We start from the raw sequence: 15059 nt of genomic DNA on the forward strand, positions 1-15059 counted from the left end.
TTGGTGAAGTTCAAGCTATTTAGAAATGGTTTTGTAACCTTTTCCAGCCTGATAAGCATGAACAACTCTTCTTCTGAGGTCCTCAGGAATGTCCTTTGTTTATACCATGATACACTCCCACAATAATATATCTATATTGTTTAAATAAGCAGCTCACCTACTCACACCTGATTGATCAAAACACCGACTCATTTTACCATTAGATTATCTGTTAATCTTAAAAGTTCACATTATTTTGTCACTCCCATATATGTGATATTGGATCATTTTTCTCAATAAATTCATGTCTATTAAATGTCTAATATTTTTGACTAATTAGCTTGACTTGGTTAGCTTTATCTACTTTAAGGCTTGTGTAAAAATCTGAGAAATACAGAAAATTCTGAAGTGTTCACAAACTTTCAAGCACTGTTGTAGGTGCCCATACCCTTTACAAGAAAGCTGGTCGAATCCACCACTGCCAACCCACTTTTTTATTGCGTACAATAGTGTCCTGATTTCAATATTCCTTATCCTTTGTTGCAGCAAGAAATAAGCCATTGCCTTAGCTGTTATCTAGTCAGGTTTGCAGTACTAGTTTGATTGTTAGACACCACAGATGATGATGTTAAAGTAGTGAAGCCTGGATTTTATGAGTGCATATGCGTGCATTTATCATGTCTTATTCTTTGTTCGCTAACCCCCCATTGCCTCTGTTTGCTGCTCTCCACAGGATGTCCATCCCACTGTCCTCTGTCTGAGCATATGTATGCCTGGCAATCTAGGCATCCTTCCTATATCGAAGCCTAGGGATGCTAGATTTAGCCACCTCCTTGCCACTATGCCTCTCATGTCGTGCCGACTCCTGTCTTTTAAAGGACTTGCACAAACCAAGATCCATTTATTCAGTCAATTGCCAGCTTACCCAAGCTTATTTTGGGCCCTTCCCCCAGTTTCTTATGCCTGAGTAATAGGCCCATTTGCTTCCTGTATCCTGCTATGGTATCCTGTTGAATTGTAATCCTGGCTTGTGATTGGCTCATCCTTTGACCTTGCTGCTGTACCTGTCCGCCTCATTACCATATTGTCCAGACTCTGGTGGCCCTGACCTGTGATGGCCTGACTATGACTTCTACCTACCAATTCGGTACTGTGTTCTGAGATCACATGCTAGCATAACATCAGCTGTTGCTAACAGAGACCTCCATTAGTTGTGACCTGAGAATTATCTGCAGTGAAGTCTAGACTCCTGTATAGGGGTTAAAGATTGAATACCAGGTAATCTCTTAGGCTACTTTCACATCAGTGTTGCACTGTCCGGTTTTGAGATCCGACACGGGTTCTCAAAACCACAGCACAACGCTTCAGTTTTGTCCCTATTCATTGTCAATGGAGACAAAACTGAACAAACTGGAACATAGTGCACCAGAATGCATTGCGTTATGGTTTGTTGTGTTCCCATGCCGGACACAAAATCGGTGCAAACAAGTCGGATCCGGCACCAAAAACCATGTAAGTCAATGAAAAAACACGGAAAAAAATATTGGATCTGGCACCCAATGACTTTCAATGGTTTTAGTGCCGGATCCGATTTCTTCATTTGCCATATAATACAACCGGTTCCATTCTGAATGGATGCAGCCAGTTTTATTTTTACAATAGAAGCGGTTTTTTTTCTGTGTTTTTGAGATCCCCTACCGGATCTCAAAGTCGCTGATGTGAAAGTACCCTTATATTCCACTTCCAGGTTAGGCCAATGCAGTTTGTCGATGCCAATTTTGTAAAACTGTGACAGTATTTTGCTTGAGTTATTAGGGAGCTAAGCATTGACTGACAGTGCCCAGTGGCCCATGTCCATAGGGGACCCATCATTCCATAGTCAGTTACAGCAGGGCCCGTAAAACAAATTATATTTTACCCTTGTTATTATCCACTTTTTCAGGCTGTATATGTACATCTATACTAACCCATTCATCGTTGGGTATTGGTGTAGCAGCGGTGCACTTCTCATTTGACGTAATGCATAATGATATCTCAATGTGTTATCAACACTGCTTTATCTGTTTATGCCCTACCTTAGCATTCTGGGTAATTGGAAATATCCACAGTACATGACAGAATATTGCTTGCTATCGTCATTATTTTACCATATCCTTTATCCTAGACTCATATTCCATGTCTACTTGTCTCTGTGGCATCTTATCCTTTCCTTTAAAATGCCAGCCTCTCATTTAGACCAGCTTGGGTGTAGGCTGAGTGGCTTAACCCTCATGGGTTCCCGGGAGAGGGGAAATGTCCTGATTGGGGTCATCCTTCCAATTCATCTTGACAAAGAATATCCTGAGATTGACTTCACAATCAGTCCTCCACAAGGAGCCTGCAAAATGTGAGTAATGTCTTCTGCTTTTCAAGATCTCCAAAATATATATTGTTAAAGTATTGTAGTGTTGTAGAATCATGGTTCTTTGGCTTTTGACTTGGAGGTCACAGGACCTCTGCACTAATGACACTGCTGCTACCATGGGAGAAAATGGAAATTAAGCTGGTACCCTTTGGTTCTAGTTACTGGTGGCGATAACAGCTCATGTCATCTTCTCACATATTTATAGTGTGTGAAAAGTTGCTAAAAATGGAAGGAAATGTTAAGTCTGTAGTCAGAAGGAGGAAGAGAAAATACATTTTCTCTCAGAGCAAGGTTAGTAGCTAGCAATCGGGATAATAATTACCCACTAAATTACTGTAATCCAGAGTCTTTTTTTATCTACACTGCTCAACATTGAAATTGCAACACCATAAAGGACAAGTCCTAAAATTCGTAAAGTTATTCCAAATTGATAAAGTAGCAGGTGTTGCTAAGATCTGAAGATGATCACATTTTCAAGCTCCTAACTCCAATCTTTGGCATGTGGAAAGAGCATAAAAGCCAGATTGAAAGCAAAGTTTTTTAGCCATATGAAACCTCCAAAATTGGATCAAGTCGTGTTGCATGATTGTGTGATGCCTCCTGTTCCTCGACATACTAGTTATCACCACTTGTTGCAAACTGAGAGAGACAGAATCCTTGAACTGAGAGACCTTGGTTTATCACTCAGGCAGAAGGCTAAGTACCTAGGCCAAGATGTCAGCACTGGCCAAACTGTGTGTCCTGATGGTTGTAAGAACAACTGGAATGACAAGGTGCACAGACAGATCATCTAATTCCACATCCCAAGCCTAGGGTGGCAAGCAATGTGTTCACAAACCATCAAAAGGAGGTTGTACAAGCCAGAAGTCCAGCTAAAAATATTCCCCTGACCTCATGCTACCGCACTCAAAGGCTATCATACTGCACAGCAGGGACAAGATAAAAGTGGAGGCTGGAATGGAGGACTATCTTCTTCAGCAATGAGTCCCGCTTTTGTCTTGGATGCTGTGATAGCTGGGATTGATCTGGAGACCATGTGGGCAACTCAATGAAGAGGCGTTCACAAGGGAACATCACACAGGTCCTACACCTGGGATTATGGTAGCAGGACCCCTATAGTCTTTATATCAGGTTCACTTACAGCTTGACCTTACATTGATTTGGTTGTGGAACCAGTGGTAAAGCCATTTCTTCAAAGTGTTCCAGGAGCCATATTTCAAACAGGACAGCACCAGGCCGCATGTTACTCGTGTTACACTTCAGTTCTGTTCCCATTCATTTTCAAAGGGAACAAAACTGAAGAAACTGGAACAGAGTGCACCAGAATGCATTTTCTTCTGGTTTGTTGCGTTCCCATGCCAGACATAAAACCGCTGCAAAAAATAAATAAAAGATCCGGCGCCCATTGACTTACAATGGTTTTAGCAGGTTCAGCTTCACATGCCGCGCACGGTTTCTTCATTTTCAATATAATATAAACGGATCCGTTCTGAACGGATGCAGTCGGTTGTATTTTTCAAACGGTTGCATTTTACTCTGGTTTCGGATCCCATGCCTGATCTCAAAACTGGACAGCAAAAATGTATATGTGAAAGTAGCCTTATCCTTTGTAAATCATTATCATGTCTATGGATCCTGTGGTTTCCATAATTCCACAACTTTTCTTTCTTGGTGTTACTATTTCAATATTGAGGAGTGGATTTGACCATTTTGACTGATGATATAGGAAAAAAAGACCCTTCTTGACCCAAAGCAGAATGTGGACCATGACCTCTTTGTTTGGAATTTGAGTAACTCATTCTGTGAGGACCCTGATTCTGAAAGTCATTTTTGTTCATTTTATTTAATTAATTTTCTTTGCATTCCCATTGGATGTCCTGAGTCAGGTTCTATTTTGTCTATTACAGGTTTAGTTTTGAGGTGTTACAGCAATTCCAGGCCTTACGCTTCACCGTGGAGGAAATTAATAGAAGTCCAGATCTCTTGCCAAATGCTACTTTGGGATTCCGGGTGTATGACTCCTGTGCTGGTCTCCACCAAGAAGTGGATGCTACTCAAATGCTTCTAACAGGACAGGAAAAAGGGATTCCCAATTATTCTTGCCAGGATGGACCATCAGTGGCTGCTATTATTGGACATTCAATATCAACCTTTTCAATATTAATGGCTCATATACTTGGCTTGTACAGATACCCACAGGTATAGCCTGACAGTTCTTGACATGTGCTGCATGCAGTTATCTGGTATTTCTCTTTGTCTAGTTTAGTGGCTTGTAATTTGGAATCATTCTGTCCATGTTGAGATGGAGATCAGTTCTCTATCACCGATTTCCTGGTAAGTCATGGTGGGCTTGTATTTTTACACTGCAGACAATAATAATAATGAGTGCTGCAGTATAAAATATTTGGTGCAGGTAGCAGAGTGCCCTGAGCTTCTGGTGATTCAGATCACATTTTTGCTGCCCTGGCAGGAGAAACATATGGTTGCCAACAGATTTCTCTAGTGGCTACAAATGTCCAAGGTGAGCTTAACGTCAATGAATCTTCATTTAGAAATGGGGTTGTCCAAGTGGGCCTGGTTTTTAAGGAAGGGAAGCAGAAAAATACTTTATAGGCAAATAAGTAAAACTTAATAGGTGTCATAATGGAAGGATTGTACATTCAAATCAATAGGATTCTCCAGATGAATTAGGCTCTGACAAACTAATTGGTCCTAAGGACCAGCAGAAGATATGGGAGCTGAGAAGCATTAATCAGACACATCCAATACACTTTGATTGGAGCTATGCTTTCAGTTCTGTTCAAGTTGGCAGTTTTGGCACTGGCAGCTGCAGGAAAAAGGTGACGACCACCACAGATATTGATGACTCATTGTGAGGTTAGGTCATCACTATTAGGACCACAGAAAAGCACTTTAAAGAAGTTGCTTACCTTTTGGGGGTCTTCGGACAGACCTTGCTTCGTGGTCAGATCTGCAAACAAAGGGAATAATATTTACCTGGTACCTGATGCTACGTCCCAGCTCCTTCGCTCACTGGCTGGTTTCCTCAGGTCCCCTCCTGTTAAAATCCACTTTGACGTGGCTGCAGCCAATGACTGGCCACAGTAGTGACCTTCCTCCCTTTAATCACATTAGTTGTCCAATCATTGGCTGCAATTTGTTCAAAGTGGATGTTGACAGCAGGGAACCTGAGTGAATCGGTGATAGTGGGGAATGAAGGAACTAGGACTCAGCATCAGGAAGCAGGTAAGCAGGCTTGGACTGGTCAACAGGTGACAAGGTGAATCCCCAGTTGTGCCACTGATGTAGGTTGGCAATTTGTTTCCCCAACCTCTTGGACAGGTGGCACATGGCACAGTACACTGACTACACTACATTGTTCAGTGTACAGCATCTCAAACAACCTATTCGATCATATAAAAAGCTGGACAGGTTTATTAACTAACTAACTAACTAACTAACTAACCCATTTACTATTATAGATGCATTGTGTGGCTGAGATGACTCATGACTCTGAGGCTTAGTGTTAGATTCAGAACTGTTTGAGACTTATATTAAGCAGATGACTGCTACTGAAAATAAATGTATTATTTTTAAAGGATTTGAAAATGGGGGTCAAGTAATTTTTGCATGCAGCTGTACAATCACTGGTGGGCCCTAGGCACCACAGTCTGACACTGCAGGTAAGTGTGCTTCCCTTTGGAGGTCTCGTCAGGAGGGAGACCCCTAATATATTAGCAATCCTGTTTATATTATAATTGCTATGACCTTAACTTTTTAAAACCAGACCCTGGAGAACACTTTCTTGTTTTTCATCGTAGATCAGTCACTACTCAACCAGCTCTCTTCTAAGTGAAAGATCACAATTTCCTTCCTTCTTCAGGACTGTACCTAGTGATATCTTTCAGTCCAGGGGTCTGGCACAACTGGTGTTGCATTTTGGATGGACTTGGGTTGGATTAGTAGCCGTGAGTGAAGATTATGGCCAACAGGGGATCCAAGTCATTAAGCAAGAACTCCATAAGGCTGGAGCTTGTGTGGCCTTTATGGAATACATCTTGACCAACCGTCAGGATAAGAATGCTCAACACCTTACAAAAGTCATTCGAGAGTCATCTGCCATGGTGGTCATAGTCTTCTCCACAGATGTAGAAATGGTGCCTCTTCTAAATGAGATGTTAAAGAACAATGTAACAGAGAAGATCTTTGTAGCCAGTGAAGCCTGGTCTACATCACTATTACTATCAGATAGTAAATATTATTCAATACTCTCTGGATCAATTGGCTTTTCCTTTCACAGCTCAGTAATTCCCAATTTTCAACAATACCTCAACAATATCCATCCTCTCCAGGGACCAGGAGATATTTGGACATATGACTGTGAGCTTAACAATAAGGAAATGGTGACTGAGTTACTCAATAATTCTATAAACATGTGTGGCAAGAAGGAAGATCTGAAGAGTTTCTTCAATAGCTTCAGTAATGTCTCCAGCTTACCAGGGGCACACAACTTATATGCTGCCTTGTATGTCATAGCTGAGGCTTTTCATGACTTGTGCAAGTGTCAAATGAAGAATGAACCACTTGAAAATGAGGGCTGTGGAAAAATTGAGAACTTAAAGCCCTGGCAGGTAGAACTCTTTCTTTGGAGAAGATTTTATAGGGGATTTTTTTTAAACATTTTTTTAACATGTTGAGAAAATAACAATAGATCTGATTGAACGACCCTGCAAAATAATTAAAGAGCATCGGTCATTAAACCAAAAAACATGAGATATTTGTATCTTCTAGTTGCCCATGCTTCCCTGAGCATAGTTTATTTTCTCTTATGATTATGTGCTCCTCCGTTCTTTAGTAATGTCCCGAGATTTCTAGCACCAAATATGCCATTCTGAAGTGAATAACCACAGAAATGTGGCTAGTAATTTTGTTTCTTTGCTAGGGGAAGTTTTTCTCTGCTGTGATGATCTTCACCACACAGTCTTCTCTACAGTCGCGTCTCACTCTAGTCTGAGTGAGATGCTGTCCCGGAAGAGATAGTACATTGATGGAACTGAAGTCCCAGTTCTCCCCTAACAAAGAAGCAAAGTGACTAGCCAGACCTCTGTGGCTAGTCACTACAGATTGACATATGCAGTGCCAGAAATCTCACAAATATCTTGGATTGGTGACAGTTGCTCTTTAAATGATGAATAGAAGGACTAAGAAAATAAGCTTCTGCTCACTTTTTACATTTATAATGGATTTTAAGCCTATTATGATCCATGATGGAGTGACTAGTGGAAGACGCTTCAAGTTGTTGAGTCACAATGCCATTTGCCAGGGGCCCTCCCCCACTGTTACTTTTAACTTGTAGCATGGCTATCCTCTTCTTTATGGCAGGTGGGCATTTGTATCCCCTCAGAAACCTGATGATAGGGGCAACTGCAGGTTAGGTGCATCATAGAATGTTAATTGGGATTGTTAGAGAGATGTTTTTATCACTAGAGCAAGGATGGACAAGGAGCATCAACGATTAAAATATACATACACAGTACATAAATTTGATTTGTCTTCTTGGCAGCTTTCTCACTTCATCCAGGATGCACGAGTAAAGTTGGGCAGTGGACGTGAAGTATTCTTTGATGAAAACGGTGACCCGCCTGCAATTTATGATATTGTTTACTGGCAGACCAATGAGAATGGGATTATACAACACGTCAAAGTCGGGAGTTATGATATAACATTGCCTGAAGGAAAGACCCTTAATATTGACCCAGGTGTTAAAATGTGGACATTTAATCATGGTCAAGTAAGCTTTTTTCATACATAATACATTAACTTCTGTTATGTACAGTAGCTTTATAGATAGAGGCATCTAACCAAGTCCTAACCTTGGATGGTGAATTTAAGAGACATATTTTTGTTGAGCTGGTGGTGTGTGCCCATCGCTTCCCTGTTGTTCATTGACACAGACACCACGTTACTCACCCAAGAGGCCCTCTTGTCTTACTGGCTGACAGCACATATGGGGTCTTCTGCAGGCTGTGCTCTGTGTGCTTTGCCCTATGAGAAGGTCTTCTGGTATGCTAATTTTTTCCCCATCACATGGCCTCCCCCCCCCAATGGTATATAATAACCTTTCCCAAGGGAAGGATGCCTGAGGTTTAGGTTCCAAGTCTCTAGTTGCAAGTTAAGGTGCAAATATTTGTCTGACTACTCCTGTCCCGAATACCTGCCAGACTACCTGCCATGACTTTTGCCTGTTCCTCGTATTGCTCCATTGCCACCTGCCCTGACCTCAGACTTATCTCGCCACAAATTATGCATATTTTTGGATCCCTCTCTGTGTCTCTGACACAATGGGTAAGCCGCCAACCACACTGGGGGTTATTTCAAGAGATAACGGCCCAGTTATTCCTCCAGTCCAGATCACTGTATAGGGGTTAAAGGCGGAATTACAGGGGATTTTGGGATAACGCCCTTAGGGTTAGCCCTAATCTAAACCAGTTGGCTGGTACAGTGGGTCTACACTTATTGCATGTAACAGTCTTGAGTAACACAGAAATAGCACATGTAGATGTCTACTATAAACAAGTAAAATGAAAAATGTGTAACTGTTGATGTATTTTCCTTGCATTGGCCATTCAGATTCCCCATTCTGTATGCAGTAAGAGTTGCCTTCCAGGCTTCACACAAGTTTCGAGAAGAGGACAACCTATATGTTGCTTTGAATGTATTCCTTGCCATCAAGGAGAGATTTCCAACCAAACAGGTGAAACACATGACTAAAGTCCAGATCTTTTTACATAGATTGACCCTCTCTTACATGTATCTGTTATTGTATTCCAGATTCTCTTGCTTGCATGCAGTGTCCATGGGATCAGTGGCCAAATCTCCAAAAAGACAGATGTTTTGAAAAGGAGATAGAGTTTCTCTCCTTTGAAGAACCTCTGGGAGCTGCATTAGCAGCCACCAGCATCTTCTCCTCAAGCATTCCAGTTTCTATTTTTGGACTTTTCTTTCATTTTAAGAAGACTCCTGTAGTAAGAGCCAATAATTACTCACTGAGTTGTCTTCTGCTAGGATCTCTTTGTCTTTGCTTCCTTTGTTCTTTAGCCTTCATTGGATACCCTGTGGCTTTGAATTGTTTACTACGCCAGGCTACCTTTGGTCTGACTTTTGCTCTTTGCATGTCTTGTATTTTAGCCAAAACTATCATGGTGGTTTTTGCTTTCATGGCAACTAGGCCAGGAAGTGAACTAAAAAAGTTAGCTAGTCCTTGGGTGTCCTACATAACCATCATGCTCTGCACCTGCTTGCAGTTTACCTTGTGTGTTCTTTGGATGTCTCTTTCTCCTCCATTTCCAGAACAAAACATAAATGCAAAGCCTGGGATCATCGTAATTGAGTGCAACGAAGGTTCAGCCATCGCCTTTTGGTGCATGCTGGGATATCTTAGTCTTTTGGCTGCCATTAGTTTCATTGTTGCTTTTGTGGCTAGAAGACTACCGGACAGTTTTAATGAAGCCAAGTACATAACCTTCAGCATGGTGTCCTTCCTTAGTGTCTGGATATCCTTTATTCCAGCCTATCTGAGTGCCAGTGGGAAATACACTGTGGCCATGGAGATATTCGCCATTCAGTCATCAAGTTGGGCATTGGTGGTCTGCATGTTTCTGCCTAAATGTTTTGTAGTGTTATTCAGGCCGACGATCAACTCCAGAGAATATCTAATGGGGAAAAGCAAAAAAATACCTACATAATAGCTTAAGATATCTGTATATTTTTCTCACTATTTCCACTAATAAAACACATATCCCAACACATTTTAAATTGCTAATTTCAAAATTTCTTCCTTCTCTTAAAATTTGTTGGCCCAGATTACAACAAAAAATGCTTGTTGCTCTTAGCATAAGCATGTTGTGCGTGGCATATCTACAGGTTGAAGAGGGCAGTGTGGACACCATAGAAGAGAGGAGAGGTAAATAACTGGTTCTGCAGATCAGGTGTTCTGTAGAAGCTCCGGTACCCTGATGTCAGTGCTGGAATTACACAGTTCCATTGTGTATAGACCGGAGCTGGCTACTATAGCACAGGTCATACTGAAGTGAATAGGAGCAGAGCTTCAGTAACCAATAGATGAAGCTGTATAGTTACTTCCAGTGCCAGAGCTACTGCAGAACAGCTGATGGTGTAGGTGCGGGGTATCCAAACCCCCATCGATCAGACAGTGATGGCTTATCCTGAGGATAGGTCCTTAATTGTAAAACCACGGACAACCCCTTTAAAAATAGACAAGAAACATTACTTACCTCAATGATTTCCCACTGCTGCCATTCTGATATTGCTCCAGTCCCTGGCGCTGTTCACTTTCTCAGCCCAAATACAAGGATGGCAAACAAAGTCCTTTAGACAGAACTTTGTTTTCCGTCCTGGGTAACGGAAACCAGACGGATCCGTTATGCTGCCCATAGACATCTATTATGAAGACTCAAAATGGAATTCCTCTAAAGATTTCAATCTTACAACTATGTTATAACGGAAAACAATAATGAAATTTGCAACGTTGCTGTGAACCCACCCTATCCTAACCTAAACCAGATGCCTCCATCTCAGTGTGTGGCACTACCATCACGTTTAGGTGGCATGCCCGCTGTCTCGGTGTTATATTTGACACTGATCTTTCCTTCACCCCCTATTTTCAATCTCTCGCCCACCTATGTTGCCTGCACCTTAAAAATAACTCTAGAATCCATTCCTTTCTCACTATGGAAACAACAAAATCTCTCATTGTTGTCCTGATCCATTCCCGCCTCGTTTACTGTAACTCGGTATTACCTCCCTCTCACCAGACTTTCCCTTCTCCAATCTATCCTTAATGCAGCAGCCAGGATCATATATCTGTCCAACCTCTTCTCCGATACCTCCGCCCAGTGCCAGTCATTGCACTGGTTGCCATACATTATAGAATCCAATTTAAACTGCTCATTCTCACCCACAAAGCTCTCCACAGTGCTGCACCCCTCTACATCTCCTCCCTCGTCTAAAACCCTTCCCGTGCCCTTCATTCTGCAAACAATTTACGATTGACTTCCACCATAATCTGAATCTCTCACTCCCGGCTCCAAGACTTCTCCCGAGCTGCACCAATTCTGTGGAATGCCCTACCCCCAAAAATTGGGAGGTTAAATCACAATATACACAGTTTTAGGTGCTCCCTAAAAACACATCTTTTTAGGGTGGCCTATAACATCCCCTGATATAACCCCTCTCCATATATAGCCCATTTATCATCATTTCCTGAACCTGATCCTACACCAAATTCTCCTTTGCATCCATGCACCCAGAAGCACTTTATATATCAGCTGGTGACTGGCTCATGCAGCTTTATAGCTGCTCCCCTATTTTCCCAAGATGGCTCTACCATTGTACAAAACAAGAACTTTTACCTTTTGTGTCACCCCTATCTCCTTATAGATTGTAAGCTCTTGCGAGCAGTGCTCTCATTTCTCTTGTTGTAGTTATTGAATTGTCTGTTGCTATGCTATTTATGACTGTTTGTACATGAACCCCCGAACTGTAAAGCGCTGCGGAATATGTTGGTGCTATATAAATACAGATTATTATTATTATTATTATTATTATTATTAGTCTGTTGTATCAGGTACCGGTGTCTGGAAATCCTGGTTGATCCAGGACTGATATACTGTATCTTTATAAAGGTTAGTCGCTCAACATTTGGTATTGAAAGGCGAGTTCTCTTTGGGGTAACTATGCCACCCGCGCACTAATACTTGATCTGATGTCATACTACTGGCCAGACAGGAAAGCTTGCCCAGGGCAAACTCAGCCACTTGCAGCCAGAATTCAAGTTTGGCTGCCCAGTAATCCAGGGGATCTTGGATCTTAGGTGACAGGGTACAGTCCAGGTATGTCACCACCTCCTGATTCAGGTTCTGCTTCATTTCCTGCTGCCGGGTGGCTTCTTTGGCAGGCGGGCGAAGAAAAGTGCTCATTAGAGGCTCAAGACTTAAGTTGCTGCTGATAGAGCTAGTGCTGCTCCTGCCCCCGACCCTCACCCCCCTTCAGCAAACATGGCAGTGGAGCATGAGCTCACAGGGTTCCCCCCGGTTAGACCTTTGTGAGGATGGGCGATGGCATGTGTAGGCAGCAACCAAACGAATGCAAAGGATGTCTCAATAGTGATTAAGTTTTTCATCCCTCAGAAGGTGTAAAAAAGGCCCCCATTTTGACCCAGTAGCGAGGGTCTAACATTATGGAGAGCAAATAGTCATCCCTCTGCCAATAGTCTCATGGTTCTGCTGCCACCCTCACCCCCTGAAGATGATGATGTCCCCTCTTTACCCGGCTCCCACATGTGATCGCCAAAATCATCATACACTAATGTCTGTTCATCACTTATGTCACCCTTACCATGCCTAAGAGAGGACGCAGCGAACCTCTCCTCCAAGCCTGTGTTGGCCTGTAGCTGCTGACTATCCTATCTAAGCTTGTCCTTTCTGAAAAGCAGAACAGACGACAACATGCATTACTTCTGTAACACCCCAGAGTGGTGTTACCACTCCTGCATCCTGCTACTATCTCTAATGGGCTAACAAAACATCATCCTATGTATTTTGTTCAGGTACTCCACAATGTGCATTCCTAATTGCAATTGTTCATATATAATGTGCCTGGTTCACCAGCAGGTGTGTGACGGTAACGTACACTACACACAGGGGGGAGGATAGTGACCACTGCGCTCCACCCTCACCCCTGGCCCTGCCTACTTGCCTCGCAAGTCCTAATGACAGGGGACAACTAGACAGCAGTCCCTAACTTAGGATACGTGCTGGGAAGACAGACAAGACAAATAACGGAACGTGAACGGACCGGGTCAATACCTAGAGAGCTACGCAGTACTAAGGAATGAGCAGAGAATAGTCAGGAAAAGCCGATGTCAAATACCAGGAGAGAAACTAAGTACAACAGGAGTCCGCAAAGAATCGTCAGGTGGAAGCTGGGGTCAGGAGAGATGCGCAGTACAGGAGGAGCAGGCAGAGAATTGTCCGGGAACAGAGGATCAGGTAAGTATGCAGGAACAAAACAATCACCAGATACCCAAAATTAACAGGCCTGTGGACAGCAGGCTGCCTGTATTTATAGTGGGGAGTGAGGGTCATGTGACGTGGCCAGCGTCACATGACCGACAGACAGACAAATCGAGCACTGAGTGATCAGCTCGGCGCTCAAGGCAGACCTAGGAGCAGGGAGCCTCCCAGCTAGCAAAGCCGCCCTGGGAACGAGGCCAAACACAGATCCTTGCTCCCGAAGCTAAGCAACAGGTCTGCGGCTGATGGGAGACCGAGTGTGCCTTTGGCGCCCGGTGACAGTACCCCCCTTTTACGAGGGGCCACCGGACCCGAGACTTCAGGCGATGGCCTTTCAGGGTGTTCTAAATGAAATTTTCGAACAAATCTAGAAGCATGAACCTCCCTGGCAGGTACCCAAGATCTCTCTTTAGGTCCATACCCCTTCCAGTGAATCAGGTACTGCAAGGAATTACGCACCTTCCTGACATCCACTATTTTAGACACCACATACTCGACAGCATCATTAACAAGAACCGGCAGAGGCGAGGCTTTTGATGATACTACTGGTTCAACATATCTTTTAAGTAGAGATTTATGGAACACATTATGAATGTGGAATGACTCGGGCAGCTCCAACCTAAACGATACTGGGTTAATCACCTCCATGATCTTATATGGTCCAATAAAACGAGGAGCAAATTTTTTAGAATCTACCTTGAGAGAGAGATTCTTGGAGGAAAACCACACCTTATCCCCAACCAGAAAATTTGCCCCCCTTGAACGTTTCCTATTGGCTTTGAGTCTTTGAGAACTTTGAGCCTTTTCTAGGTTCATTTGAACCCGGGCCCAAACTGTGCACAGTTCAGAAGAGAGCCTATCCGCCTCAGGGTTAGAGGAGGAGACGGATGACCCAGAATGAAAACCGGGATGAAAACCATGGTTACAAAAGAAAGGGGAGACCCCAGCAGAAGAATTAGCATGGTTATTCAAAGCAAATTCAGCCAACGGAAGGTATTTAATCCATAATTGCTGGTCATCAGCAACATACGACCTCAGGAATTGTTCCACAGACTGATTAAGGCGTTCAGTCTGCCCATTACTCTCAGGGTGGTAGGCAGAGGAAAAATACGATGAAATCTGACATCTTTGACAGAAAGCCCTCCAAAATTTGGACACAAACTGAACACCCCTGTCAGATGCAATATTTATTGGGATACCATGTAACCGTACAATTTCTTTCACAAAAATAGACGCCAGAGTCTTGGCATTCAGGAGTTTAGGTTGCTAAACCTATCGACCACTATCCAAACCACAGTCTTACCCTCCGCCGGCGGCAGGTCAGTAATAAAGTCCATCGAGATATGGGACCAGGGTCTACTGGGAATGGGTAGGGGTTGTAGGTTACCAGCAGGGCGAGTCCTAGGTGTCTTAGACCTAGCACAAACCTCACAGGCTGACACGTAGGACTTGACATCCCTAAATAGAGTGGGCCACCAATAGGATCTAGAAACCAGCTCTCTAGTGCCCTCAAAACCAGGATGTCCACAAAAGGCAGAATCATGATACTCACCCAACAGCTGGAGACAAAATTGTATGGGGAC

General features: G+C 43.0%; 1 pseudogene; it reads left to right on the plus strand.

Annotated features, from left to right (window-relative positions):
* Positions 1 to 2249: 2249 nt before the first annotated feature.
* Positions 2250 to 10128, plus strand: LOC120988771 (annotated as a pseudogene).
* Positions 10129 to 15059: the final 4931 nt, after the last annotated feature.

Source organism: Bufo bufo, chromosome 1 (genome assembly GCF_905171765.1).
Source record: "Bufo bufo chromosome 1, aBufBuf1.1, whole genome shotgun sequence".
In the NCBI taxonomy this organism is placed as follows: Eukaryota; Metazoa; Chordata; class Amphibia; order Anura; family Bufonidae; genus Bufo; species Bufo bufo.